This window comes from Scyliorhinus canicula, chromosome 6 (genome assembly GCF_902713615.1).
Source record: "Scyliorhinus canicula chromosome 6, sScyCan1.1, whole genome shotgun sequence".
Classification (NCBI taxonomy): domain Eukaryota; kingdom Metazoa; phylum Chordata; class Chondrichthyes; order Carcharhiniformes; family Scyliorhinidae; genus Scyliorhinus; species Scyliorhinus canicula.
Genome location: NC_052151.1, coordinates 186289516 through 186302110, shown reverse-complemented (window position 1 = coordinate 186302110; position 12595 = coordinate 186289516). Strand labels below are relative to the sequence as shown.

The 12595-nt window shown below is 46.5% G+C and overlaps 1 protein-coding gene across 1 annotated transcript in view; it reads right to left on the bottom strand.

The window, feature by feature from the left end:
- prim2 (DNA primase subunit 2) overlaps window positions 1-12595 on the bottom strand; it is a 238432-nt gene that overhangs the window by 49786 nt on the left and 176051 nt on the right. The window lies entirely within an intron of this gene.

Here is a 12595-nt window from a genome sequence, read left to right as displayed (position 1 = left end):
AGCCACGGAATGCAGTATTCCTGTCATGCTCTGTTTAATTTCCTCTAAATTCCGCAATTTGCCACAGTAGGATTCGAACAGATGACCTCTGGGTTGCCAGTCCAGCAAACTAACGCCTCAGCTATTATACATGAAGTTTAACCAAATATGTTTTGCTGGGTTCTTTGGTGTATTCAAGGTCAGCATATTTTCAGACATCCGTAAATGGAAACATAGCTTCTAGAAAAAAGTCAATGCTTTTCGGAGGGCAAAGAGCACTAACACTTGAAAATTAATGAGGGATAACAAAAAAAAATGACGACCATCTACGGGAGAACTGAGTAAGGAGAGGACAAATTAAGCTACTGAGGGACTTTGATGCCTGTTGAGACTATTCATGAGCTAAAAGTCTTAGTATGGTCAATTAATTCCCATGTCTGTAACTGAGTAATTCTCTACCTTTTCTCCTGTGTCAACACCATTGCCCATGGTCAGGAGGGATTGTTTTAAAGAATAAAGCTATTCTAAGCACAGGAACACAAGTAGGAAGAGCAAGCTTGTGTGGGTCCCAAATTTTGCAGGAAAATGTGGAAAAGAGAACGTGATGAGTCAAGAGAACAGAATGCAATTCATGTTCAACAAACCCGCTGTTCATTTTAATCAGAGCGTGGGGTTAATGGCTGTCCTCTAGTAAATTCAAATAAAACATCCAGCTTACATTCTCAGCCATTTTAAAGCCAACTGTTGAGGTCAACTACCACCACGTCCATTTTCAAACAGAGGTGCTCAAAGCGGAGACAGATTCCATCTCTTCTTGCGACCAATGCCAGTGTGCTCAGCTACAATTAAATCAGTTTACTGACTGGCAAGACTGATTAAATCCTTCCTCCTGCCAGTCTCTCTCTCTCTCTCTCTCTCTCTCTCTCTCTCTTCCCCCCCCCCCATTGCAACAGCAACAGGGAAGCCACCACTGATTCCTCACTGTAATTACCAATTAATCCTCATACAGGTGGCTCTAGTGCACAACCACGCCGCCCAAATAGGCACATGGCAATTGTTTCCGGTTTCAACCTGCCAATTGACTTAGGCTGGATTGGATTTGTTTATTGTCATGTGTACTGAGCTACAGTGAAAAGTATTTTTCTGCGAGCAGCTCAAACAGATCATTTAGTACATGAAAAGAGGGCAATAGGATAACGCAAGGTAACACGGACATCGGGTGAAGCATACAGGAATGTAGTATTAATCAAGTCAGTCCATAAGAGGGTCGTTTAGAAGTCTGGGGAACAGTGGGGAAGAAGCTGTTTGTAAATCTGTTCATGCGTGTTCTCAGACTTTTGTATCTCCTGCCCGATGGAAGAAGTTGGAAGAGTGAGTGAGCCGGGTAGGAGGGGGTCTTTGATTATGCTGGCTGCTTCCCCAAGGCAGCAGTTGGTGTAGATAGAGTCCAATGGATGGGAGGCGGGTTCGTGTGATGTACTGGGCGATGTTCACGACTCTCTTAAGTTTCCTGGGGTCTCGGGCCGAGCAGTTGCCAGATCAGGCTGTGATGCAGCCCGATAGGATGCACAGGTACATTCAGTCGCAGTGAATGGGAAAGATTTGTTTGAGTGCTGATTAATTGACAACATATTCTGAAATGTTCATTCAACATGATAGTCTCCAAAAGGACAATCTCACTCGCTATGCAGGTGTTACTGTTAACAATATTCCATTGCATAACTGCCCGTTATGAGTCATAGAGTTCAACAGCACAGAAAAGGTCCTTCGTACCATCGAGTCTGTGCCAGTCAAAAACAAACACCTAACTATTCTGATCCCATTTCCTAGCCCTGGCATCGCAAATGCACATCTAAATATTTCTGAAATGTTATGAGGGTCTCTGCCTCCGACTTCCGGTGGCGGCCATGGAGTGAGCGGTCATACATTTGGTGGCCCCCATGCGCCACAGGAAAGGTGGCAGAGGAAAAAGGGGGCTGTGCTGCCTGCTCAGTGGTCAACGGAGCAGTTGGTGGAGTTCCTGAATGATCAATTTCGGCAGCAGAGGAGAGAGGCCCTGGAAGAGCTAGTCAAGGTCTGGGATCGAGTAAGTTGAGCAGAGGCTGGAGTCCCAGGGCCTGGCGATCCCGAAAGTGGAGGTGGCGGCGGCGGGGAGCACGAGGGGGTGCTGGCCTCGTTGTGGCTGAGTTGGGAGTGATGCGTGAGAACCAGAAAAGGCTGAGGGGGGGAAGGTGGAAGATTTGGAGAATCTCTCCAGAAGGCAAAAGCTAATGCCCGAAGGCACTGAAGGTGCAGAGATCGCGGTGTATGTGGCAAAGATATTGGGAGAGGTTGATGGGGGAGGGGGCCATTGATCAGCTTTGTTATATGCCCTCACCAGTAGTGGCCCCAGGTCAGCCCCAAACCTTTTATAGAAGTCAACCGGGAGCCCATCCAATCCCAGAGTCTTCTCTGCCTGCATTGCCCCCATTCTCTCCATATGTGGACGACCTGTTGCTGTATATTTTGGACACTTTGGGCAGTATTGGAGGTATTATGGGGATCCTCAGGGAGTTTGGCCGGCTCTCAGGATACAAGTTGAATGGGGAAAAGCGAGGTGCTCCCGATTGAGACTAGAGAGCAGGAAAGGAGGTTCGTGGAGTTGCCGTTTTGAGTGCTGCGAGGGAGTTTTAGACACTTGGGTATTCCGGTGGCACTGGACTGTGCACAGTTGCACATGTTGAACCTGGCTCGGTTGGTGGAGCAGATGAAAGCGGCGTTTAAGAGGTGGGAAGCTTCCGCGATCGTTAGTGGGGGGTGGTGCAGACAGTAAAAATGACGGAGCTGCCTAGTTTTCTATCGTGTCTCAGTACCTTCCAATCCTCATCCCCAAGTCGTTTTTTTAAGAAGGTGAATTCAGGGGGCAGCACGGTGGTTAGCACTGCTGCCTATGGCGCTCAGGACCCGGGTTCGATCCCAGACCCGGGTCACTCTCTGTGTGGAGTTTGCACATTCTCCCTGTGGCTGCGTGGGTTTCATCCCCACAACCCAAAGATGTGCAAGGTAGGTGAATTGGCCACGCTGCCAAATTGCCATTAATTGGAAAAAAAAATAATTGGGTACTCTAAATTTATATTAAAAGAAAAATCAATGCACTGATCTCTGTGTATGTGTGTGTGGGGAGGAGGAGACCCCGCAGGTTAGGAGAGCTTCCTTGGAGTAAGAGCAAGGCGGGAGCTGGTGCTTGAATAATGAATTACCACTGGGCAGCGAATATTGCTATGGTTAGGAAGTGGGTCATGGGGAGTGGTCGGCATGGGGGCGGATGAATGGCATCGTGCAGGGGAACATGTTTAAGGGCTTTGTTGTTGGTGCCTCTACCGTTCTCGCCCGTCAGGTACGCCATGAGCCCAGTGGTGATGTCGGCCCTAAAGATGTGGGGCAGTGGAGGCAGCATTTGGGGTTGAAGGGTGCCTCAATGTGGGCACCAATCTGCAATAACCATAGGTTTGCGCTGGCAGAACTGAACCAGAGGTTTCGGGGATGGCTGGAACGAGGTACTGAGCGCTTTGGCAATCTGTTTTTAGAGGCAAATTTACAAAGTTGGAGTACCTGGAGTGCGAGTTGCCGGGGAGTGAATGGCTTTAGGTACCTGCAGGTTCGGGACTTTGGAAGGGGAGAGGTGCCATAATTTCCTGAGCTGCCGCCTTTGGGATTGCAGGACAAGGTGCTGGCGAGGGACAAAATAGGGGAGGAGAAGGTGTCAGATGTCTACAAGGAGTTGATGGAATGGGAGGGAGCCTTGGTGGGGGACATTAAGTACAAATGGGAGGAGGAGCTGAGAGGGACAGTGAGGGCCAGGACATGGGCAGAGGCCTTGCGTAGGGTGAACGCGTCCTCATCATGTGCAAGACTAAGCCTCGCCCAATTCAAAGTGGTACATAGGGCGCAGAGGTGAGGGGGAGTAAGTTCTTTGAGGGGTTAGAGGATAGTTGTAGGCGGTGCCATGTCCACATGTTCTGGGCGTGTCCAAGATTGAGGGGGTTCTCGGAGATGATGCGCAAGGTGCTGGGTGTGGAGGTGTCCAGAGGTGGCGATATTCGGGGTGTCGGACCATCCAGGAGTTATGGGGGCGAGTAAGGCCGACGTTTTGGCCTTTGCCTCCCTGATAGCCCAGAGACGGGTCTTGCTCGGGTGGAGGGATTCGGAGGCACTGAAAGCGGGGTGAGCAACCTGGCAGAATTCCTAGGGCTGGAGAAGGTCAAGTTTGCTTTGAGGGGGTCGGCAGAGAGGTTCACATGGAGGTGGAAGCCATTTATTGATTTCTTTAAGGAGGTTTGAGAGGTCAGCGGGGGAGGAGGGGGTGAAAATGAGGAAGGCGGGATGTGGCTTCAGGGGAGCAGGGGCGGGAGAGTGGGTGTTGTTTGTTTAGTTGTTCTTCTGACTGTATATATGAAAATGCCTTGAACAAAAATATATATTTATTTTAAATGAGGGTCCCTGCCTCCACCACCCTTTCAGGCAGCGAGTTCCAAACTCCCACCACCCTCTGGGTAAAAAATGTTTCTCTCACATTCCCTCTAAAGCTATAGAACATAGAACAGTACAGCACAGAACAGGCCCTTCGGCCCTCAATGTTGTGCCGAGCCATGATCACCCTACTCAAACCCACATATCCACCCTATACCCGCAACCCAACAACCCCCCCCTTAACCTTACTTTTATTAGGACACTACAGGCAATTTAGCATGGCCAATCCACCTAACCCGCACATCTTTGGACTGTGGGAGGAAACCGGAGCACCCGGAGGAAACCCACGCACACAGGGGGAGGACGTGCAGACTCCACACAGACAGTGACCCAGCCGGGAATCGAACCTGGGACCCTGGAGCTGTGAAGCATTTATGCTAACCACCATGCTACCCTGCTGCCCCAAATGTTGTCCCTTACCTGAAATCTATGCCCCCGGTCTTTGATCTCGCTCCCAAGGAGAAAGCTTGTTCCGGTCTACTTTATATGCCCCTTATAATTTTATTAATCTCAATCATGTCCTCCCTCAGTCTCACCTGTTCCAAGGAAAACAATGCCAGTCTATCCAATCTATCTTCACAGCTGAATCTCTCCAGCCCAGGCAACATCCTAGTAAATCTCCTCTGCAGCCTTTCCAGTGCTATCACATCCCTCCTTAAAAAAGTGGATTCCAGAACTGCACACAATGATATATTTACATCAGCACTTCCTAATGTGTAATAATAAAAAAATTTTAGTGTCACAAGTAGGCTTACATTAACGCTGCAATGAACTTACTGTGAAAATCCCCTAGTCGCCACATTCCGGCGCCTGCTCGGGTACACGGAGGGAGAATTTAGAATGTCCAATTCACCGAACAAGCATGGCTTTCGGGACTTGTGGGAGGAAACCAGAGCACCCGGAGGAAACCCACGCAGACACAGGGAGAACATGCAGACTCCGCACAGACAGTGACCCAAGCCGGGAATCGAACCTGAAACACTGGCGCTGTGAAGCAATAGTGCTAACCACTGTGCTACCATGACATAAAACACTACCTCGGCCAGTGTATTTTAAAGTTTCGTATGCACCGTGCATCATTTCCTTTTCAGTCAAACCATCATGAGAAGTTAATTAAACAGATCCAACTTCACTCGCAACAGTCCCCTTGCTGTCAGATGGTGTTAGTTTGACACACGCTGGTAATTTGCTCCTCAGGCTGCTTGATAGGATAGCGCACTTTCATGACAATTCCCTGATTATCCCCCATGCATTTCTTCTCATTATTTTTACGGACAATGTTACCATCAAAGGTTTGGACGTCTGGTTTTGATTCCTATTAGCTGCCCAGACAACCATATGGACGAACTAATAAAATTGCTTCCAAAGTGAGCATGAACAACAGAAGGCAACAATTTCTTGACCTTAGCATCTGCTGCTGGAAATAATGAACACCCTGGTTGCTTTTTTGCCTAGCGTTGCTGCAATGTAATTTACTCAAGAGCTTGCAATTTCTCAGATTCTTTGGTACAAGGCAAAAAGAATAGCCTTTGAAGAGCAAAATGTTGCCCTCACGCTGAGCTTTTCACACTCAGTTGCTTCTTGCTCTTGTCATGAAAGGAATACAGTATGATCAGCTCAGATTGCTACCTAAAACAGAGTCTCTTAATCAGGTATGTTCATCTGAATCTGATGCAATAGGTACACACTCGCAGACACTATTGACTGCAAGGCATTGCAAAGTCTCAACAGTCAGATACAGTAGAGACAAATATCCCTTAATTACATGTCCCAGTCAATTTGAAATAAGTCCCAGTTAGCTGAAAGTACTGAACCATTCACCAAGATTTCAGATTAAACTAAGGCAACACTTTCTAAATACAAACATACCATTTAAACATCTCTTTTCTCCCCTCAGTCTAAATTTTGTCAAACACACACACACACACAAAAAAAATCATGTCTCTGAAAGCATCTGAAGGAAATGCAAAATACTGTGCATGTTAAAAAATCGGAAACAAACAGTAATTTACACCCATTTCTTTCAACTTCATTTCCTGTAGATGTTACTCATAATTCTGTCTCCTCGACACTGGGGAGACTAAGTGCAGGCTGGGTGAAAGCTTTGCAGAACTGGCCATTCAGACAATAAGTGTGATCCCGAGCTCCCGGACACTTGCAGTTTTAATCCTCCGCTCCCATGTGCACTGCTCTGTTCCTCCTCGCTTACACTGTTCCCATGAAACTCAATGGAAGTTCGAGGAGCAGTACCTCGTCTTTCAATTTGGCATTTTACAGCTTTCTGGATTCAATACAGAGATTAATAATTTGAAATTATAACCATGGTCGCCATTCTTTTGGACAGCAGCTGCTGGCAAAGATCCTGCTACTGCCATTTACACCTCCTCTGGAACAATCTTCTATTTCTATATTTGTTTCATTACCATCGCCTTTTGTTTTGCACCATCATTCCTTTTGTCACTCCATCCCCTATGTTTTCCAGCTGATGACAGACCTTCCCTTTACATCCTCTCCTTTTTCTGCTTCCACATTTACTTAAAACCGGTTACATCAGTCAGGCTTCAGAGACTTGGACAATCTATAATGATAATCTTTATTGTCACAAGTAGGCTTACATTAACACTGCAATGAAGTTACTGTGAAAAGCCCCCAGTCGCCACATTCCGGCGCCTGTTCAGGTACACAGAGGGAGAATTCAGAATGTCCAAATTACCCAACAGCATGTCTTTCGGGACTTGAGAGAGAAAACCGGCGCACCCGGAGGAAAACCACACAGACACGGGGAGAACGTGCAGGCACCTCACAGACAGTGACCCAAGCCGGGAATCGAACCTGGGACCGTGAAGCAATAGTGCTAACCACTGTGCCTTACCTACTCGCAGACACCACAACAGCACTGGAGAAGTACCACCAGCTGTGTCTTCACAAGGTCCTCCAAATCTGGTGGCAGGATAGGCGGTCCAACTTTAGCATCTCCTGCCGAGCCAACAAGCTCAGCACCAAGGTGCTAATCACTGAAAGCCAGCTCTGACCCGGACACCCGATTCCTGAAGCAACTGCTCTCCTCTGAACTCAGTCCCAGAAGGAGACTCCAAGGAGAACATTTTAGGAATGTCCACAAAGCATTCCTGAAGCAGAGGAGGTAAACACAGAAATGGAATTGAACTTCCATGCCTCTTAAGGAAATCAAGGGCAAGCGGAGGTTGGGAAATCAAAAGTAAATCTTGTTGAAAGATATAAAAGGAATCATGGGTCCACACTGTGCAGAAGTAGTTGTTGAGCCCACTGGTGCAGATCAGGCAAGGTGACGACTCAAGAAGAGGCTAGATACAGAAGCTGAGATAACACAAAGAGATTGAGTTGTTGCAGCCGTTTTGGCGACTTGACACTAATAGTTGTGTATTTACATCATCCAGACTGAGTTGAGCAGGTTCTGCAGGCATGTTTCACTTGCGGTGCAGTGGTTAGCACTGCTGCTTCACAGCGCCAGGGTCCCAGGTTCAATTCCTGGCTTGGGTCACTGACTGTGTGGACCCTGCACGTTCTCCCCATGTCTGCGAGGGTTTCCTCCCACAGTCCAAAGATGTGCAGGTTAGGTGGATTGGCCATGCTAAATGTCCCTGCCTGTCCAAAAAAGGGTAGGTGGGGTTGCGGGGATAGGGTGGAAGTGTGGGCTTGGGTAGGGTGCTCTTTCCAAGGGCTGGTGCAGACTTGATGAACCGAATGGCCTCCTTCTGCACTGTAAATTCTATGATCTATACAACATGAGGTTAAAAAGTAGCGCTGTTCCCCAGGTATCTGTTCCTGGACTTCTTTTAATTTTCATTTATCTAAACGATTTGGACACGGGCAGAGAAGCAATGGCAGACATTTGCTGGTTACATCAAATTGGCAGAACACAGAAAAAGATCTGCATTTATATACTGTACATTTCACAACATCAGGTTTGCGTCAAATAAACCCTTAAATAAAGGCCGGCAGTGCTGTAATGTAGAATTTCACAGCTTCTAATTGGCACACAAAAAGCTCCCACCAGCAGAAATATGGTAATGACCAGCAATTTTGTTTGTGTGATGTTGACTGAGGAATGAATATTGGTCAGTGTACGAGGCAGAACTCTTCCACGCTGCTTCAAACCAATGGTGAGATCTTTCATAACCGCTCGAGGGACAGCAGACATGGAGGTTTGTTTAATGTCTCAAACAAAACCATGGCACGCACGACAGTGGAACACTCCTTCAATACTGACTGGAATGTCTGCTTTGATTTTGTGCAAATCTGTGCAGTGGGACTTGAACTTGCAACCTTCTGACTCGTTAGTGTTTACGATCTTGGCAGAGACCATTAACTTATTTTTAAAGAAAACAGAATTACGAAATGCTAGTTAATTACTGAAACAAGGTAGCCACGAGATTTCATGGTTTAAAACGGCAGCACGGTAGCATTGTGGATAGCACAATCGCTTCACAGCTCCAGGGTCCCAGGTTCGATTCTGGCTTGGGTCACTGTCTGTGCGGAGTCTGCACATCCTCCCCGCGTGTGCGTGGGTTTCCTCCGGGTGCTCCGGTTTCCTCCCACAGTCCAAAGATGTGCAGGTTAGGTGGATTGGCCATGATAAATTGCCCTTAGTGTCCAAGATTGCCCTTAGTGTTGGGTGGGGTTACTGGGTTATGGGAATAGGGTGGTGTTAACCTTGGGTAGGGTGCTCTTTCCAGGAGCAGGTGCAGACTCGATGGGCCAAATGGCCTCCTTCTGCACTGTAAATTCTATGAAAATTCTATGAAAACAGAAAAATAATTTACAAGGTAAGAGTCAACAAAGCAAAAACTATCTAGGTACTATCTATCCTGTACTCTAACTTCCAGAATTAACAAGCAAATGGTGGTCAAATAAAAACTATATTTTTGTTCTTTAGAAGGGTCTGGCACTAGGAATCATAGAATTTACAATGCAGAATGAGGCAATTCGGCCCATCGAGCGTGCACCGGCCCTTGGAAAGAGCACCCTACCTCAGCCCACACATCCACCTGTTCCGGTAACCCAGTAACCCCACCTAACCTTTTTTGGACATTAAGGGCAATTTAGCATGGCCAATCCACCTAACCTGCACATCTTTGGACTGTGCTGCGGGTTTTGGCCAAGGGTGGTATCATGATGGGTACAGGCTTGGAGGACCAAAGGGCCTGTTCCTGTGCTGTATTGGTCTTTGTTCTTTATAAATTACACATTAAATGACAGATACAATGGTGACAGATCTTACAAATTGGTACAGCAGTCCACTCAGATTACAGTGATCAAAGACAATCACAAAATCCTTCAAATTCTACCTTCCTCACCAGGAATTTCCTCCCTGGTGATTTTAAATTCCCTTTGACGAATTCAAAATAACAAACAAATGCTGAGACAATTATGATTTCTGCCAATTCTAAAGAGACATTCTCTTGCAAAAATGTCAGTGATCCTCAAACTTGTAGATTACCTACAACTTTCCCATTAGAACGGAGAAGGATGAGGGGCGACTTAATAGAAGTTTATAAGACGATCAGGAGAATAGATAGAGTAGACAGTCAGAGACTTTTTCCCCGGGTGGAACAAACCATTACAAGGGGACTTAAATTTAAGGTGAATGGTGGAAGATATAGGAGGGATGTCAGAGGTAGGTTCTTTACCCAGAGAGTAGTTGGGGCATGGAATGCACTGCCTGTGGATGTAGTTGAGTCGGAAACATTAGGGACCTTCAAGTGGCTATTGGATAGGTACATGAATTACAGTAGAATAATGGAGAGTAGATTAATCTGTTAAGGGCAGCACCGTAGCATTGTGGTTAGCACAATTGCTTCACAGCTCCAGGGTCCCAGGTTCGATTCCGACTTGGGTCACTGTCTGTGCGGAGTCTGCACATCCTCCCCTTGTGTGCATGGGTTTCCTCCCACAGTCCAAAGATGTGCAGGTTAGGTGGATTGGCCATGATAAATTGCCCTTAGTGTCCAAAATTGCCCTTAGTGTTGGGTGGGGTTACTGGGTAATGGGGATAGGGTGGAGGTGTTGACCTTGGGTAGGGTGCTCTTTCCAAGAGCCGGTGCAGACTCGATGGGCAAAGTTGCCGCCTTCTGCACTGTAAATTCGATGATAATCTATGATTAATGTAGGACAAAGGTTCGGCACAACATCGTGGGCCGAAGGGCCTGTTCTGTGCTGTATTTTTCTATGTTCTAGTCCCATGGGCAGTGCTGTAATGTGGTTGGAGTAAAATTATACTCAAGTTCAAAACTATTGTTGAAATCGATCAATTTGAACACCCGAAGCATAACTACTATGCATAAACTCAATTGCACTGATGGCTGGGGCAGTTTCGATGCCATCACGATGTCTTGGAAAGGTTCTCAATTTAATGCCCACTTTATCAGCAGTTAAAAATAGTATCCGAAAGACATGTTAAACACTGTTCAACTGACTATATACCTACATCATCAAGAAAATGCCTTAGCCAGATTGACAATATCAGCATAACCCAAGGCCAGACCTTAAGTACAGCCTCAAAGACAAATGTTTATAGGATAAACCCAGGTGTTTTACCAGTTACTCCGCACACAACAATGACACGGCTTGTACAAAGATATGACATTTTGCCCATCACAATATTCATTTTTGAGTTGAGAGTAAATCACTGCCCTACTCGGGTATCTGTGCAAGTGTTTTGTACAGCATCATAGCTTGTTACAACTACTTTCAAAAAGGCACTAATAACGTAATCAGCAATATTTTCAAGGGCTTTTAAGAGGTTGATTCTCCAGTGGCAAAGAACATGTTCCCACCCTCTGGGAGCAGTGGTAAATGTATTCCATTTGAACTCTCTATAATTGCTTCAAGTTTAAACCGGTCCACCAAAAAAAGAGGCTAAAATTTAAACAATCGCTATTATTTCAACACTGGATTGTGGATAATTTGTACAATTCTCTGCCAGCCTTTCAAAACGATCAAAGTTGCTACAGAATTCTGGTGACACAAGCACAACGTGTTCAATTAGTGTACCGGCACTTTAAATGACAAGGAATACAATATGAGGAACAATCGAGATGCATCGCAACACAACTCGCAAGAAAAGTCTCCTCGCTTCCTGAGTCTAATCAAAGCAGAATGCTGAAGGAAATTTGTACCGAGTCATGAAGAAATGTTTCTGGAAATATAATGATTATCTGATCGGCTCTGACAACCAAACAGGAGTGCCTTTTGTGGGTGTCGACTGCTTTCGGTTGAGAGCCCACACACTTAAATTCTGACTTGCCCGGCTCTATTGCCGGAACAGGCATGTTCTAGTCCTTTGCAATTTTCAGGTCAGGCCAGCTTTTCACAGAGTCAGACTGCCTCAGAGATATTGTGAACCATAGTCTACATAAGGAAACCTTTTGAAAGGCAAGTTCAAAGTCACCCTCATACCTCCATGCCAGGGTATGTCCCCCACCTACAGCCCTAAATGGCACCATGCCAATAAGGGCGCCAACTCCAAATATCCCATCATGCGAAGGTATGCCCCTCCATTTATCCCCTACGGCCTCTCATGAACATGAACAATGAGATTGCCATGTCCATGCCAATCCACCCACACCAAATGTCTCATGACCCCCCCCCCCCAAGACAAGGTGTACCCCTCATCCACCCTTCAGCCAGTTGATCTTGCTCCACCGTTCAACACAATCATGAACACAAACTATTTTTAATTTGATTTAAATTACTATTTTTAATTTGATTTCAGATCAAGAGGGATAAAAACAAAGCTAAATAAATAGTATCGGAGACTTTGGATGTAATCTCACACAAAAAATCTTTTAAAAGTTTAATTTCAAAAGTTTAATTTAAAGGGATAAGTCACGGCAGGACATCACCAAGCCGTGGTTTGCTCCTCTTGCTCCATGTGGCAGGCTGGGGACTGTTCCAGTCCCCAGGGTCAGCATGGGTGCAGGAAGTGTCTCCAGTTACAGCTCCTGGAAGCGGCTGGAGACATTGTGGAGCATCCACGAGTCGGGGAGCATCGTGGATAGCACGTATAGAGAGGTGGTCACACCGCAGGCTCAGACTCCGCAGACGGGAAGGGAATGGGTGACCACCA